The following is a 19,076-nucleotide window of genomic DNA, read 5'->3' on the forward strand; positions in this document are numbered from 1 at the left end:
TAATTTCCAAGTGCAACTTGTGTAATCTTTGCAACGACACTGCTGCGATGTTCATATTGACATGCTTCCATTCCTTAGTCTGGTGTTGTAGTTCGGCGGAGTCAAACTGTAGGGCTCCTGCAGGTATCTGTGTTAACCTCGCTGCAAGCGTAGGCTCTATATGCCTTTCTACTCCAACTCTTTCCTCTATCTGCCCTAGTTGTCTGACCGTCTATGCTAGTATCTTCAATTTTGCGATCTGGTCTTGCACACCTGTGAGAAGTGCGCCGTAGTGATCCTCTACTTTGTTCCAAGATTCAGTTGTCGCCTCCTGAATCCTATCTCTGATCTGCTCTAGGTCTCCATCAGTAAGGACCATTGGTGTGATATCCTTCGCCTTATCTGCCTTCTGCTTCTTCTTGATCTTCGTGGAAGCTTCGCCCTATGCTTTCCTCTTTTCTGCGACAGTTTGTTGATTTTCTGTCTTCTCAGACTCCTTAGTCTGCTCATCTCCTTCAGGAGGATCTTGGAGACCCTCATCATGTTGCTTCTCTTCCTCTGATTCATGCTCGTTTCGCTATGCTACGAAGTGTCCTCCTCTTCTTCTATCGCATAGTCTCTTGCTTCTGCCTCTGCCTCGGGTGCAATCATCCCTTCTACTGGTCATTGTTGTACTAGTGCGAGGAGATCATCTTCTGTGACTAAGTATGGTAGGGGATGCCATTTCTTCTTTTTTTCACTACGAGCCTGTATATAGACTTTATGAAAGTTAACTTTGAACTTCGCAACAATGCTATACTATTCGTATAGGCTCGGCGACAGGCGAGGATGTTGGTTCACTAGCATATGCAAATCCATATGGTATAACACGAAAAACATTCTATTCTCCATAGCTCGCGATGGTTGGGTGGTAAACCATAGTGAGGCATACCGCGCGACTTCATAGACATCTGATGCTACCGGGGGGAACTGTGAATCCTCTAGCTCTCTCCATGCTAACATTGCAATAATCAAAATTAACCACGCATAATGGAATGTGGTACCTTTCTCCTAGACTTCGCGGCAATCATCCAGAAATTCTTTGCATAGGTATTCGGCCCAGTTGTACTGAACCCCATTGGCACACTGCACAGCTAATGAAACCACCGATGCAGGAACTTCATTCACTCGACACTTTCTCATGATCTTCCCAACCAATATGTGCGTTGCGAAGTGAACTGCCTGGTCATTGATTGAATTGATGTCATATCCCCTCTTTCCTTTTTCTAGCCCAAACTTCTTCTTCATACTGTCCGCTATAGCGCGGTCCTGATCTTTTCCAACGAACTCCTCTGCGGGGTTCCGCCCTTGGTATGGTAGTCTCGTGATCCTCCAGATCAACATTGGGTCTATAGGGATCTTATTTCCCATCCATAATTCTACATTATGTACTAGCACGAGCAACTGTCACACACACTCTGTGCTTCCCAGACTTTTGCCGAAGTGCGACACATTTAACATATTTAGTAGTCTTGATTGTGCCAACCCATTTTCCCACTACTGTGGTTCTAGCCTTGTCACTCTGCTGTCTGGGTAGTGCACCTGTTTCAAATACGGTCTGGTGCGAACTGAGGGTACTTCTTCCTATCGTTAAAGTCATAATCCGCGAACTTCAACTGCGGAATTTTTCCTAAAACTTCTCTTGAAAATGGTACTGCTTCAGACAACAAGGGTGTAAAGGTGCCATACTTCGCATCCTTTGATTCTTTTACAGGTTTTTCATTTGGTTTCCTCGGTGGCATGTATGGTGGTAGAGGCGAAAATGCTACGCCGCTTGTTTCCATATACACCTCCTCCATTTCTCCTTCACTATCTATGACTTGCTCAAGTTGTTGTTGAGGCTTGGCAGGTTTCTTATCCTATTTCTTCTTGGTTCTCTCTTCCTTGGTTGGTTTCTTCCTTGGTGATCTCCGTTGTTTTTGTGCTGATGCTGCTGTGGTTGATGCTACTGCGGGCATCTCAGCTGATGTTGCGGGCATACCAGCAGCTTCCATGATTCCAGATAAGCCTTTCTCACGAAAATTACGCACAATTTCTTCCCAAGAACGCTTAGACGACATACAACAACTAAAACTTCTGCAATTTCTTCGCACTCTCAAGACTCGAATTCTCAATTCAGCAAAGTGTTCGATCTGGGCGGGAGGCGGCTTTTTATAACGATTTCGAGTTTCTAACCCCATCATTAGCTTAGATTTTGTTCAGATTGTGCTCCAATTTTGTTCATTAATTGCATATCTATCCTTAGATCTTGCCAACCTATCCTCATAAATGCAATTTTCTACGTATTTTAACGTTAACTTTCCCTTTTAACGGTCATATTTTTCTGGCGAACTTCGACGCATCCCATAGTGTAGCAAACATCCGTCTTACATCGCAGCTCCTATGTACTTCGACATAATCCAGACTGTAGCGAAGTAACTCCTTATGTCGAAGCTCTTTGCTGTGTAGTTTATATTCCAGTGCCCACTTTCAACTGCAGGTGGCACTAAGACTCTTCTCCTTTCTTCTTTAGAGCGAAGATGTAAGGGCAAGGCTGTCCTTGTACATCTTCAACCTATTGTCATTTACTCTTCCTTGAATCAACTCTCTAGTTGACTTTGCCAATTGAACTGCGCCTCCATCAATAATATGCCTAATAATATATGGGCCTAATTAATGCATCTTGAATTTCCCTGGAAATTTCACAACCTTAGTGTCATATAGGAGAACAAGGTCTCCTACCTGAAACTTCTTTTGCTTAATATGCCTGTCATGCCAAGCCTTTTCTCTTGCTTTCTGTACTTGCTAATGAAATTCTGCTATGAATCTATCTTCCTCCAAAGCAATCAATTGCGACGTTCTTTCCTCCATTATGTCAGGGTCTGCGATATTTGTAAAAGCTGCAATTCTTTGGATAGGGATAATGTATTCCATGGGCATTACAACTTCTTGTTGATAAACCAACCTGAAGGGTGTTTGACCTGTCAACTTCTTGCATGTGGTTCGATAAGCCCATAAAACTGCTGGAATTCTAACGTCCCAGTCATCCCTGTTCACATTGCATACCTTAGTTAGTGCATTCTCCAAAATCTTATTAAATGCTTCTATTGTTTCATTGGCCTGAGGGTGATAAGGGGTACTCTTTTGATGATAAACTTGGAATTCCTCAGTCAATGCTTCAATAGTTTTATTTAGGGAATGCGAACCTTTCTCACTCATCAACATCTTTGGACATCCAAATCTTGACAATATGTATTCAAAAATAAACTTCACAGCAGTCTCTGCGCTGCAATCCTTTACTAGTTGTGCTTCGGCTCACATTATCAAATAATCAGTTGCAGTAATTATGTACCTCGCACCAGTCCTCTTTCTAGGTGGGTTAATATGTTCAACAAAATCAATAGCCCATTTATCAAAAGCCTGCAATGTAACTTGTGGTACTAGTGGCATCTCATTGTCTTCTTGAAGGCTTCTCTGTTCTTTGACATACATAACATGCTCGGCAATACTCCTTTGCATCCGTGTAGTGTAGGCCACCACAATCCTGCTCTCAAAATCTTTTGCGCAATAACTTTTCCTGCATAGTGTCCACCAGCTGCGCCACCATGAGCTTCTGCTAGAATCATCTGTCTTTCATGTTTAGGAACATATCTGTGCAGTATCTCATCAGGTCCCATCTGATATAATTGTCCTTCTATTAACGAAAAGTCAACTACCTTAACCACTAATTCCTTCTTTTGATGCGTAGTATACTCTGAAGGAGCCATCCCTATGGTCAAAAACTGAATGATATCTGCAAAATGGTCATCTGCAACTTTGATTGCAAATAACTGCGCATCAGGGAGATTATAATCTATATTGGTTGGTTCTTCCCCTGTTTCCCACCTTGACAAATGGTTAGGTCTTGTATTTAGTCTTCCTAGTTTAACAATGATCTCAAAGTCATATTCTCGAAATAATAGTAACCATTTGCAAATCTTTCCTCCTAAAACATGTTTATTAACCAAATACTTCAGGGCAGAATGATCTTTGAACATTTTAAAGTGTGATCCCAACAAATAATGTGTAAACTTCTGCAAAGCATACACCATAGCCAATCCTTTCCTTTCTGTAGTTGTGTAATTCTTTTCTATCTTGGAAAACTTTATGCTTGCAAAGGCTATAGGATGATCAATTTCTCCTTCACCAAGCTGTGCTAGTACCATTCCCAAAGCTATACATGAAGCATCCACATGGACATGAAATTCCTTTTTCCAATCAGGGAACACTAGTATAGGAGCAACTACCATCTTTACCTTTAATATGTCGAGGCTCTTTTGACATTCTTCGTCTCACTGAAAAGTTACATCCTTCTTCAATAATTTCTCCATAAGCGCAGTAATCTGAGCATACCCCTTGATAAAATTTCTGTAATACCTTGTATGTCCCAATGTAGCGTGAAGCTCTTACTGTCGTAGGTGGAGGCAAGTTCACAATGATAACAATCTTAGCAGGGTCCACCATTAGCCCTTGCTTGCAAACAATATGTCCCAACAATATGCCAAAAGGTACACAAAATATGCACTTCTTTAGGTTCAAAGAGATTTGATATTGTCTACATGTGTCAAGCATAAGTCTTAAATTTCCAACATGCCTGCTTAGCAACCCAAATACTCCAATCATCAAAATATACCTCTAAATATTTGTGGATATATTCCTTAAAAGCTACAACCACCACTCTAGAAAATATAGTGGGGGCATTCTTTAATCCAAAAGGCATTACTGTGTATTGATATGAGCCCCATTCTGTAGCAAATGTGGTTTTATGCCGATCTTCAGGTGCAATCCTAATATGATGATAACCTAAAAATCCATCTGTAAATGAGTAAGATTCCTGACCTCCTACATTGTCTACTACTTCATCTGTGAAAGGGGTATGGAATGGATCATGTAAACATGCATCATTCAACTTTCTCAAATCAACATAGATCCTAATTTCTCCTTGACTTTTCTTTTCTTGCACCACCATAGGATTCACCCATTCTGATTCTTCCATAGGTTCAATAATTCCTGCTGCTATCATCTTATCCAGTTCTACTTTCACTTTCTCCTTATACTTTGGGTTCAATCTGTAAGGTCTTTTTTTGAATGACTTTGCATCAGACTTAAGGGGAAATGTCATAATTCCTAGATCTCCTATTATACCCTTCATTTCTGAAAACTTGGTGGAAAACAGTTTTTGGTATTCATGAAGTAACTCTGTAATTTTGTTGACTATCTCTTCATCCCAATAATCTCCTATTGCTGCAAACTTGGGCTCCTTCTGTGATCCTATGTTCACCTTCTTGGTCTTTACTATTTAGTGGCTTCGTTATATCTGGTATCTCTAATTCAGACCCATTTACTTCGCGGTATCCTTCTGATTCTGCTATGCCAATGTTGCGAGGATCATCTTCTTCTTCTGCAGTAAGATTATAGCATTCTAGTGTATTTTCTATCTGCGCAACCCAATCAGGTTGCTGCCATGTCAATGGAGTTACATTCTCAAAGATCCTCTTCTTAATTGTCTGAAGGGCCCAACCTATGTATGGATAATCACCCTCAAAACTGAATGTTAATATGAAGCCATCAACCATGTCTGCCCAATCCATAGTACCATGTCGAAGCTCTGTATCTAGGTACCAGTTCTTAGGGATTGTTTCTAATGTATGAATGAATCCATGTACCCATTCTTGCTATGGAATCTCCTTCCATGCTGTAGTGCATAGATGGATATGCTTCCTAGGATTAGTTTCATCATCATATTTTATCTCTATTTCTGTATCTATCTGTCCAAACCTTATCAACATTAATCTTCGACATTCTTGCCAGCCTTCTATATTCTTCTTGTGTGCACCCCACCATCTAGCAGGGATAGCTCTCAGGGCTACATCCAAGGCTAACAACCTTTGATTCTCTGGAACTTGTTCTTCATAATCATCAAGAAAAGTATTTATATCACCCAAGCCATCATAAGAAGGTCGGTTACATACCTGAGGTGTCACACAGCGAATTGATTTGGTAAATTTTTGCAGAACGCCTTGTCTATACTTCATGCAACCTATTCTGCAAGTTTTCCAACTCTTCTTCCGAGTCCAAGGTACAAGAACTATTATGCTCCCAAGTCGACTTGCCTTGTGTAGTAGGTTTAACCCAATCCCGTTCCTTTGCTGTCATTTGATAGATATTATCTATATTAGTTGCGCAGTACTCTTCTTTGACTGGTTCTGTATATCTTACTCCTTCTAATGGATCCAAGGGAACAATTACTCTCATATTGCTTCCTTCAAATATCATCTGTCTCTTCTTCAGATTAATTATGGCCATATTATCAAATTCCCAATCAAGTCCAAGCAATGCAGGATAAGGGTTACTATCATCAACGATCTCTATTACTTCAAAGTCAATAGTAGTGCAAACTCCTTCAATATTCACTGTTACACCTGGTAGTCTTCCTAAGGGGAAGATCTTTTGCTGATTTGCCATCCTTAACTGAATAGGTGACCATTGTAGCTTTGGCTTACCCATTAATTCCCATGTCTGCTTCATTAAGACATTAGCATCAGATCCTAGATCTAGAATAACTTGATCCATCTCATATTCTCCTATCTGCGCACTAAGCCCCATTTATGTTCCAGTTCTTTTCTGTCGATGCAAATTATTCACTGCGCGCATCTCACCTCGTGGTGTTTCTTTTGATGCACAAGAATCTATAACCTGCTGAAGCCCTTCTACAACCTTTTGATCTCTTAATAATTTCATACAAGTTTGTAGAAAAAACTTTATATTACCTTCTTGATTTGCTAAATCCTAGTCCTGTGTCAGAGCTCAATCCTGTGTCGGAGCTCGATTTTGCGTCGAAACTAGATTCTGTGTCGAAGCTATTGATACGTCGCAATTGCTTTTCTAATCGGCCTTTGGCTACGCACTGGAGGTCGAAGCTCCATCATCCATAAAGCTTCGCTTTGCTTCCATAAATACTTCTTTTTCCTTCTGAATATAAAAAACAAGAGCTTTCTCAACAGTTTTTCTAACCCATGTACTTTCAGATTCTTTCTTCTCATCTTCTTTATCACTACCGATTGCAACTCCACTTCTAGTAACAATACTAATTCAAGGTTCGTCATTCCTTATTTTAACGGTCATCATTTGAATATTTTGTGTCGGCTGTTGATTCCTTTTTTCTTGCATCTTTGCCATAAGTACAAGACATTCTTCAATTACATGGTCAAAAGATTTACAGTACTTACATGTCATAGTAGGGTTCTGACAATCTCTCGCAAAATGACCTACCTGGCCATAGTTATAACAAATAATCTGTCCACGTCCTCGACCAGCTCCAGCACCTCGACCTCTTCCTTGGTAGACTCCTCGGTCACTGCGATGTCCACTGCCTTCATGTCCATGTTCTTCTGCTTGCATTCTATAAGTGTCAGCACTGCGCTTTATCATTAGTTCATAAGCTCGACAATTAGTCTCATCATGTCCTACTGATTTATAGAGTTTGCAATATAAGTTCCTTGGAGTCTGCACATATTTCTATAACAAGTGACATTCTTCTGAGCGATGTTGGCCTCTGGTCTTACATATCTCGCACCATAGGCTAGATCTTGCATTTAAGCGATTCTGTGCCCCACTAGCCATGTAATCCCTAAAGATAGGACATGGGTTTTTAGAATGACCCTCCGATCTGCACTTCGTATACCATACTTCTTCTCTACTTCTTTGCTTTTCTTGATATCTTGTATCTGTAGGGTTTGGTTTGCCAACTGACTCTGAATCTGTTGCATACCTAATTTAGTATCTCCTATAGGCGAAGCTTCCAACTTCATCGCAATCTGCAGAGCTTCGGCTTGACTTGTTATCTTTTGTTGCATTAATGGTAGTCTAATATGCGGTAACAATGCAACTATATACCATTCTTGATGTTGTTGCGAGGCTATTTTGAAGCTCACTTGATCCAACAATTCCTTAAATCTTTGATCAAATTCCCAAACAGATTCAGTAGGTTCTGTTTAATTTCTTTTAACTCAGTGATGCACTGTGACTCATACTCCGGCTTCTTAAATTTTCTTGTCACCGCTGCTTTGATATCTGCAAATGTTCTAATCTGATTATTCGAATACTTTATATACCATGTCAATGCTCTATCTCGGAGTGTCGTAATGTGCTGCACTTTCTTTATATTTTCATAATTAATTTGCTTCGCAGTCCATACAACTTCACTTAAAAACCAAAACTGCTTTGGAACTTCCGATCCAGTTCCTTTGAAAACAGGCAGCTTAATATCATTAGCCATATTTCTTCTTGGAGGGGGAGGGGGGAGGGGGGAGGCGGAGGGGGAGAAGTAAGGGGAGGAGGATGGGGGTAGGAGGGGTAGAAGGAGGGGGAGGGGGAGAGTCAAAAATACGCTGGCTCTTGCTGGATTCTGGCTTCTGCGAACTCATAGGCTTGGAAGGTGAATCATGCGAAGCTACCTCAGGCTTATCAGGGTGGTTATCTTCCCTTTCACTTTCAGATTCAATCAACAAAGGACTATATTCAGTTTCTACAAAGGTCTTCGGGTTTTGTGCAAAAGCTCTTTTTCTAGTATCTACTCTATCTTTTTCCGCTTTGCGTTACTACGATGTCTGACTCAACTTTACTCCCTCTTCTTCCAAACATAAGTAAACTAGCAATCTGGCTGCATCCGTAAAACTCATTTTTCACATAGAAGCATCTTAATCTAGAGTTTCAAAGATTTCAAATACTTACCTCGCAGTCCTTTGAAGAATCATCATTCTGCTTCGCTGTAGGACACGGTTTGGTCTACTGCGAACTCAATAATGAATCCTTCCAAGATGCTATCAATCCAGAAATCAACAACCCTTGAAATCTTGTTGTCAATGCTCTTGAGTCATTGTATCAATTCAAGAGTCCACGTCGTAGGTTCTCCACCTTTAAAACAGGTCTTTCTTTCAGTCAACCTTGATATCCACTCGTACAGTTCAACAAGAAATGATGCGAAGAAAATTTCATATTGATCTGTGAAAATATATTTCTGTAACCAAGCTTCAGACTTCAGACGAGGGTTTCTGTTCTCTTGATCTGTAAATTCTTGCTCCTTCGATTCTAGCCAATCTTGAATCTCCTTCTTCGACGGATGCCACATAAACATATCCCTCAAACAGATCCCGGTCCCGACAATGGAACCATTTGTTGGCTTAGATTGGACTGACCCAGGTTCGATCTATACCATGCATCAACAAAACCCTGAATCATTGGCCCTTTTGGCAGCGACCTTCAAGCAGATTGTAGTCTCACCCGAAGTGATTATGGGAGGATGCAGAACCAAGTTTCTACAACCTTGAGGGATGATGCGATGTGGTATTTTTATGTTCTTTTATCTTTAACATACATAGATTACTTCGCCACATTCATTTAATCACATAAACATATCATATAAACCCATAATCATCACTGTGCTGTAATAAAATGCAACTGTAATAAACTGCTACTCTACAATATATAATAAGCAAATATACACATGAAAACACCAATTTTGCGTGGTTCATCCCAATGTGGGACTACGTCCACAAGAACTATTGCTTATAATAATAATTCCTGTACAACAAACAGTGCTTGACCTGCGCACTAAGCTGTAGGTTGTTTGCGTAGTCAGTGGTAGACTCCGGCCTCTGCGCACTCAATTGCAGAGCCTCTTGCTTTGCTACAAACCACAGATCACAAAAATACAACCATTCAATTCATGATGTCATTGTAAGCTTATTCTCTTTTTTATTATTGATCCTTATATACTATTACATCGAGGGATATATCATTAAAATACCATGGTCCATATACCATGGACTCCCCTAATAAAAGCTACTATGGTCCGAAAACCATTCATCTTTTACAATATTACTTGCTTTTTACAGAAGGGAGGGGCTTCTACCTGCCTGGAAGCCCATATACCTCGCGGTATATTTACTGTGTGGTCCACTTTGGTGCTCTGCTGCGCGGTCCACTGTACTCTCCACTGCGCACTCCGCTCCTCAAAATGCGGAGTCTTTACCAAAATTTAGGCCAAGTTGGGTTGCGTCCAACGCACTACTTGGAATTAGATTAATCACTTTGTCAACTGACAGTAGGTTGGGAGAAAGTTTACGGTAACCAGTTGGAAGTTGTTGCTGTGGAACAATAATTTTTTCCAACAATTTTGAGGCTTCATCCATATGAGGGAAAAGGTGACTATGATGAATCCTTTTGCATAACCTACAAGGAAACCTAACTTTACCCTTTTTCCTAGGAACCTGACAATCACTGGTCGATGGATCAATAGTAAGTTGTTAAGAAGTTTTAGACCACACTTATAACACCTTTGGAATACCAAGACAATCAATAAGAAGGTGGTCACCCTTACAAAGTTTGCAAAAGAATTTGAGCTTCTGGTTTCTTTTGGACGGTTCCTCAACATTTTCCATACTCAACGCTAGTTGGTTGACTTCTTTCTTACCTTGCTTCTTTTCCTTCTTCCCTTTCTTCTTCTTCTTAGCCACCTAGTTACTAGCATTAAGGCTTTTACCAAGTGAAGAAGAAGAAAGGAAGGAACACATTCTGGGTGAGGAAGGTAAATGATTAGCCAACGGTTGGTGTTGTTGAGACAGAGAAATTGGTTGAGGTGAAAAACTTGGTTGAGGTGGTACAGTTTGAGTATTTGGGACTAAAGAAGTTGAAAACAACCACACCGATAAACCTATTGTGAATCCAGGAAGTGACAACATAGCCATATAAGGAGGACCGACATTTCCAAAGTTAGGAAAAGGACTAGGATTCTCGTTAATGGGGATTCCTTGATTGGTAACTTCCAGAATTGTTGCCATTAGATTCAACTCAAATAAGTTTTATTAAGAATTTAAATAATATTCACAATCCACACCTAAGGTATGTAAAAAGTAGTGGTTTTTTCGACCGAAAAAAAGGTCTATAAAAAGAAAAACAAACAAATAACACACACTAGTAAATCTAAGGAGTCAAACCATGCAAACAAACTTTTCATAGCAAAATCACTAGTTGGTGATGAAATCCAACGTCGCAAAGATCAATGTGAAAAGTGAATAAAGATAGAGTGGGTGGAACTAGTTATGCTGAAAACCTGCTTAATGAACATGATCTGGTGCAAGTAACTTCACTTATGCCATCTCGAGTGAAGAATACCCTCCAAAAAGTTCCAAGTGAGTCTAGCCAACGTCTGTTCTAGGTACAACAAAGACTTCCCCTTCGCCATCACCTTGGGTAATAGCCCTAAGATTATGGTCTCTAAGGTTACCACTTATGACAATTTAACCTGGGGGACAGTCATAGATCAGATGTACACGCAAGGGTAGAGTAACAAAGCTCAGTTCACCTGAAAGTTCCTTAACATGGTTAATCTGAGGTTTATCTTCAAGTGACTCCCAAGCACCTTTCGACACTGTTTGTAATACGTGTAAATCACTCTACTGTAACCAATGAAGTGGGGTCGATCACTCCACTAGGTCCGATATGATCTCGTGCTTAACTCCCTTGTTAGAGGAGCTTCCTAGAGCCAAACTGTAATAAATGGATTTACTCCCTATCGCAAGATTCTAGTGTTTGTTTGCAGTTTTGGAAAGTTAACTCACTTCCCTATTCCAAAGTCCTACAACCTGATCTAATGTAGGTGGAAAGAGCCTTAAAATAATAAAAATTCTAATTGATTTTACTAACGCAATTTTTTTTAAAAGCTGTTACTTAATGGGTAAATGGATGTGAAACTGATGGTGTTATGACCCGACTCAAAACTTTAATGCAATCGAACATGATATTGTGACCTTTTCATTTCAATGAATTGTACTTAAAGCAAGGAGATAGGTTCTTTAAAATATTAATGCCAGAATGCACCGCTTCTAATTTTCCAATGCAATTCAAAGCCCTAAGTGCCAAACCATGCAATGTAATCTATGAACGATTTGCTTGAAAACTATGCAAATGTAATCTATGCACTATAAAAATGAGAATTCTAACTATGCAAATGTAATCTATGCAAGAGAATTCTTCAAAACAAACACAAGATGATTCCAAATTAGCGAAAGAACAACAAGACTATTTTCTTTCACCAATGTAATTAGAGAACCAATCGAGTATAAGTAAAGGAAATTGGGTGAAAATTCCAAAGATCAAAAGTGACGACACTTAAAGGCGATTAATACTGGCGATTGAGTAGGATTTTTTTTTTGCAAAAATGAAAGCAAAATTATGCTAAAATTGTTAAGAAACTGAGACAAACCTCTGAGTAATGACCAAAGGAAATCAAATTAAGAATTTCTCAAAAATAAAATTCAAAACACCCAATCAAATTGACAGAGACTCTATAAGACTGTAAACAAGCTTAAGAAATCATAAAAACAAAAAATCTGGACTTAAATTAGAGAAACCCTAGCTTTTTCAAAAATTTTACAGGGTTGCATAGGTCACTAGTTCAATTCAGTGCGGTTGCACACTAGGCACCGCAGAAAACTGTGCTATGTTGCTAAAGGAAAACTGCGCAGACCTAAAAAATTAAGAAAAAATAAAAAACAAAGGTCTCAAACCAGAAATTTCAATTCTTAAAAGGGTCTAAAGGTGTCAAGGGTCACAACAAGACACAATGGAGCGCTCTCATTCCCTAGCGTAGTCGTCAATTTGTTATTGCGGACTAATCGTTCTTGCGGACAAGAAGGATCTACCTAGATTTCCAACAAAACCTAGTAACAAACATCAAAATAATTGCTACCTTTCCTTAGCCTATCATTGAAACATGAAGCATATAGTACGCGAAGAATCACTTACCGATTAGCAATGTGCTTGTAGAAGTCCTTTCAGTGCTTTCCATAGACAACTCTTCCTCAATGCCTTGGAGGCTTTTCCAATGCTTTCCACAACTTCTCCATGATGCTCCAAAAGAGATCGGCATAGACAAAAACATTCAAAGGGATCAAAGCATCTCGCTTATAAAATCAAAGGTAAATGAAATCCATAAGTTAACATACAACATATAGTTGAATCAATAATCAGCTATAAACCATGCGAGTGATCAAAGAATCTCTCAAATAACATCAAAATAGACGCATTTAGGAAAGAACAACTACTTTGTATTGAATTCAAAGGAGAATAAGCTTACAACCTGGTTGCCTTGATGTCACAAGCCTCTTCCAATAGTCTCCGTTCTTTCCCTTGATGTCAAGCTCTTCAGACCCAAAATTAGCAGCATAGGTTTACAAATTCAAGTCTCCCCCCTTCCTCTAGTCTTATGCTCAATTTATAGGCAAGAGGAGGAGGTTTCTAGTTCCTCTTCTCAAGGGATATGATCCTTAAGAGGAGGATATTAGTTCCATGAACAGGTATGTGGTAGTTCGAGTTTCTAATTTGGATAAGATTCCTCCTTCAAAGCTTCTAGAACTTGCTTTTTTATTTTTATTTGCATGAACAGGATTGCATAGTTTACAATGGAAGACAATGCGCATAATTGCTTAGGCCACAATGGTAAAGCCTGCACATGTGCAAGTAATGGCTAGGAAAACTACGCAGATGCTCAAAAATGGTTTTTAAGCATTGCAACCCAAAATTCCTTTTGTCCCTGGTATTGTTTTACTTCAAGCTTCATAGGGGATTCACTTGAGACACTCATCGGATGGCGAGAGATCTGAATTGACATTCATGGTGGTAAAATTTAGTGTAACATGGTGGCGAGATTCTGCAAACCCTATTGCCCGTCATGTATCTCTTTTTTTCAGGAGATCTTATGATGTTCATTTATTTGACCATATGAATTTTAAATTCTAGCTGTGGATTTTTTTCTCAATTCTCCAGTGTCAATGTATGATAGTCAAATTTTGTTTTCCAAGAGAAGTTATCATCTATTCTTGTTATAAAGGTTTACAAAATCTGAGATACATATTGTGGTTCTATCAGCGCGATGCAAGGCAGATAGAAAGGATGGAAATAGAGAAAGAAGCTGAAAATTCCTATGACATGGAAGCTATGCTAATGCCATTGCGTGAGTTTATTCATCATCCTTTGGCTCATGAAATTGTACACAATGGAGCCACATTTCAGGTAATGATGGTCTAGTCTCTAATACATTCTACTTTTAATTGTCTACTTCTGACAATTTTTATGTAGTGTGCTATAGACTATTACCCATGCTGATAGTATTGCTAGAAATACATGCAGACACATCATGCATTCCCCATTTGTTACATTATTTATGCACATGTCCACTGGTGCCATTGGTGCTTTTTGATCCTTTTTGTGCATTAGTGTAATCTATTTCTTCTTTCTTCACCAATGGCTGATTTTCTTTACATTTATCTACTATCATAAATTATTGTTCATCATTGGGAGTCTATCTAGACTGTAAAAACGGTGATGCTTTGTTTTCTCTGCCCAATATAATAATGTTACAAGCATGGTTTAAACTGAAATGGCAATTGTGGTTTTTAGAATATTGTCTTATGATCATTTTTTGTCAGTCTGTCAAACACAATTCTTTTTTGTGGAACAAGAACAAATTATAGCCATAACATGTCATGGGCAGATCTCTGCCATTTGAAAATGAAAAATTTGATATTTGGTGTTTCTGAAAAAATGCTAGCCTAATGACCTTCTAAAACCAATATAAAACTACCGATTTTAAGAGAATTAAGACTACAATCAAAGGGAAGTAGAGATTGAATCATGTGGCGTTCGTTATCTGTCGCATTTCTTGACTTGATTAAGGAGAAAGAAATATTAAAGTGGCTTTGGTCCCCCAGCACTTTTAGGTTTTATTTATTTATTTTTTCCTTCAAATGAACTTTGGATAAATTTAGTTTGCAGTCACCTTAATGTCATACTACAGATGGGCTTTAACTATTCCCATCGGGCTTTAACTATTCCCATCGACATTTTTGAGTCATTTGTAAATATCAGTAATCTTTTGTTTAATACTTTTTTATTTTATTGTAGATATTTGAACTAAAATAATTTTTTTAGCAACTCGTATGTTTACAACTTACATTTTGTAAATGCTTTCAAGTTCGAATGTGTTGCTATTGTGTCAAAAATACTTCTTTTGTTGCATTTGGAAGGGGTCGGTTTGTAACATCTATTGGATTCTGAACTGTACTGGCAGACGACACATAGTGGGATATGGGGAACCCTTTTTTTGGGTCGATTTTCCAGTTTCTTGGATTCATAGTGTGCCAAGGCATTACTCTGACCAGAAAACCCAATCTTTTATTGGATTCTGAACTGCACTGGCAGATGACATATAGTGGGACATGGAGAAACCCTTTTTTTGGGTCGATTTTCCAGTTTCTTGGATTCATAGTGTGCCAAGGCATTACACTGACCAGAAAACTCATTCTTTTGTAACCCAAGGATTGGCATATCCATTAGCAGAAATGCTGACTGAACTTTTTAAATGCTTATTACTTACATCAGTGGTTGCAGGAATCTTCAGTCTTTGACCTTTTTTTGTTTTTTCATGGTGGGCATACTAGCAAGTCATTAAAAGTACAATGGATCCAATTCAGTGGTCATTAAAAGGTATGATGCATTGAGAATTTCTGAAGGATTTAACTTGTTTCCAGTGATTGCTGAAAATAAGGAAACTATTTGCCACTAGCTAGTCATTTCTCTCCACAAACTGTAAGAGAAAATTTCATGGAGACTGATCCATCATCATGGAGATTATTAGTATCATTCCATCAGAGGATGTATTCAAGATGAACGTTGATATTCTCGGACCAATATGGTGTGATTGTTGTTGGAGTTTTGACCATCCGCTCATTCAGTATGATTCGCATAAGTTGGACTCTATCCTGCATCTATGCCATGAGCTTTCTCTATACTCAATGCATGTGCGTGTCTTCTAACACTGGGGGTCAGTGGATTCGGAGGTTGCTTATTGTTGGGTTAGTGGAGGTATCATATAAGTTATGTGTGTTTGTGTGGCTGGTCATCTACCAGGGTTTTCCATCCAAGGCCCTGTTGGTGAAAAGTGGTCACTCCGATGATCTCTGTCCTATTTGTACCCGTTTCAAAATGATGAAGCATATATTGTGGGATTGCTAGTTTGCTAGGTGCTATTGGTACCATGTACAGATGTAGCATTCGACTCTTCTTCAAAGTTCAGGGGAGAGTTCACTGGCATGCAATTTTGTTTGGTGTCTCCAGGTCTTTGGTACATTCTTCTTTCAGTAGCACTTGGCATTGTAGGAGGTTTTTGCATTGTTTGCCCATTGGAAATTTGTTGTAAGTGTGTTTTTAACATTTATGAATGATGTTAGCCCTTTGTAAACATTTTTTCATATGTAGAAGGATGAGGTACGCATGCAATTGTTGGGTAAATGTTTCTTGCTCACAAAAAATGCCAAGCTACTGGAGCTTGATGCATATCCAAACCTTTTTTATGCTTTAGTAGCATTGAGGAATAGGATATAAGTGCCATTGTTCATACCCTTCCACCCATTATCTTTCACTTCATTGATGTAAATATTGGGTAACCATGGTAAATAGACAGTGCTTGAGAGCAGTGAGAATTCAACGGAGAATGGGGGAAATTTTTGTGAGTTAATCAATCTACCAAAGATATCCCTTGCAATGAATAATAGCCCTGAAGAAGAGGGAGATGCAGATAAGTGATCCCAAATTTATTGCTGTTGTACAATGTACATTGTCTTTCTCAAGCAACCGATGTTAGTTTGTCTGTCTAGGGAAGTTTATGATTTGGCTAGTGTTCTTGGCTGGTAATTATGTATGCCGCCTCCTTTTTGAAACTATTCTCTTGTAGGTGTCCTATTATTAGAAATCTCCTATGTAGTAAATAATGAGCAGGAGTTGAAAATTTTACTGAATATGAATGGATGATTTAAGCTTATATGTAAAAGTGCAAAGCATATGAAAGTTTATGTAAAGTTATATCCAAGATGGAACCATCGAGAATGGCTGTGATTCTCATCTTCTGTACGTCTTGTCTTATGATACAAATATACTAACACTTTTGTAGAAAACAAACAAAGTTCAAACACAGTTACACAAGTGATAAATCATAATGCAAAAGGAAGAGTAGATCAATAACTTTTAAATTTTATTGCTTGCATTTGTTGACGTTTCTAAGTTTACTTAGTTTAGAAAACCTTCATGCACTTTTTCTGATTTATTTCTACCTACTTGTTACTTTTCCTTTAACAAGTTATTTACAAAGTAAATACTGAAAATAAACACCAGTGCATGTTCAACATATTACAGATCAGCAACTAAAAGAAACAAGAACAAACACACCACATGACACCATTATTTTTGGACCAATGTCCTCGGAAAAACCCAATGCGGGTAAACCAATGTAGCTATCTAAGGGTTTTCTTATTAAGCAATATCAGAGTACAATTTGGGTGTCGTGACTAGCCTACCCAACATAGAATTTCCTTAGCAGCTATACCTCACAGTTTGAGAGAAATCTCCTGGTTGAAACCCCGGAAAACCCTTCCGGCAGCTCCTCAGCACAAAACTGCTCCTGCAACCCCAACGTTTGCCCAATCTGGATTGCGTCAGCCCCTCTCTGTCTCATGCTGGCCCTGCGTCAGCCTTTCTTGGCTTGCGTCAGCCCCAGGAGGCCTTGCGTCAGCTTTGGGAGCCTTTGCGTCAGCTATGCTGGCCCCTCTGGTGCTCTGCGCAGCACTTGGTTGCCTCTGCGTGGCCCTGCGTGAGCCCTTGCTGGCTCTGCATCACCCTCCTTGGCTGCTGTGCTGCTCTCCCGACACAATCTCTGCCTTCTCTGTTCTTCTGTACTCAATGCCCCTCTGTTGCTCTCCCGATCACTGATTCTATCTCTCTTAGCAAACCCCGCTTTAGAGAATTGAATGACTGATCATCTCTGGTGTGCCCTCCAAGTGTCCCTCAAGCCTCCTCTTATACTTTTCTTGTTGACATATCAACGACTGAGATTAAGTCCCTAATCAACGACTAAGATTAGATCTGGCTTGATCCATGTCTTTTGGACCACTCTAACACAGATTCATATTAATACACATTAATATTTTATTTTCCATAAGTTTAGACTTAGGGACTCCATTAAAAATAATAATTATTTTAGAATCTGCCCAAACCCTTTCTGGGTATTGGAGATCTCATGTGCCCCAAACTCTCCACCAAATTTCGTGGCTAGAGCACATTCGATGCTATCCCAAATCAACACTCCCTGTTAGTGAGGACTGTGCTCTAGCAATACTCCTCACTGAGTATTACTCTGATCATCTGGCATCGGTACCTGTGCTGATGCTAGGCCTTCCTGCCCAACATCCTCTGCACTGCTGCTGATGGTTCTGCCACTGCCAATACTACTGCTGCATCTGTACGACAGTTCCCTCTGCATCCGTGCTGCTGCTGGTCCTTTCTCCCAGCACTGCACCTCCTCTCATCATATTGCATCGTGCTACCCACTGCTGCACTGCAACTCGGTGACTGAGAAGTAAGTAACTGATCCTCCAACTGACCTCCCTGTTGGGCTAGAAACACCCACTGATGCTGAAGCTCCCTCTGCCGCTGACAAGTGCTCCTTCTCTGACCTCTGCGTTGCTGCAACAACTCCCTGCATCTCGCACCGTTGCATACCTCTCTCTGCCTTCCTGCACTAGTGCAACACTCCTATGCCTCTCGCACCGCTGCAGCCTGCTAGCTCTGCGCTGTCTCGGGACTCCTGCACTGTAGCTCTCTCTACCGCTCCATCCGCATCCGTCTCTACCCACCCAGCCAGTCTTGCTACTCCTCGTCGTGGCTTCCGTAGCAAGCTCTAATCCAAGAGGCTGGGTACCTCGAGGATCCTGCCCCTCATCGCTTGTAGTCCGCCTGACTACAGCTCGATGTCTCCTCATTTCCGCTCAAGTGGTGCGTGTGCACTCATGGCACAATCATCGTCTATCAAAACTTCCTTCTCTGCCCCTGCTGGCGTTGCCTTAGTCTCGAAAGACTCTCCCTTACTCTTCTTCCTTGGGCACTGGGTCACATAATGACCCATATCCCCATAGTGGAAGCACTTGATC

General features: G+C 39.9%; 1 pseudogene across 1 annotated transcript in view; it reads left to right on the top strand.

Moving 5' to 3' along the window:
• Window positions 1–19,076, top strand: part of LOC149225156 (protein-tyrosine sulfotransferase-like) — a 267,602-nt pseudogene that overhangs the window by 141,965 nt on the left and 106,561 nt on the right. Inside the window, exon 5 of the transcript XR_016246941.1 lies at window positions 13,966–14,109. The product of XR_016246941.1 is annotated as a protein-tyrosine sulfotransferase-like (transcript). The remainder of the gene's footprint in view (window positions 1–13,965; window positions 14,110–19,076) is intronic.

The sequence above is a fragment of the Pinus tabuliformis genome, chromosome J (genome assembly GCF_031772625.1).
Source record: "Pinus tabuliformis cultivar Carrire ecotype Pingquan chromosome J, CPIR1, whole genome shotgun sequence".
In the NCBI taxonomy this organism is placed as follows: Eukaryota; Viridiplantae; Streptophyta; class Pinopsida; order Pinales; family Pinaceae; genus Pinus; species Pinus tabuliformis.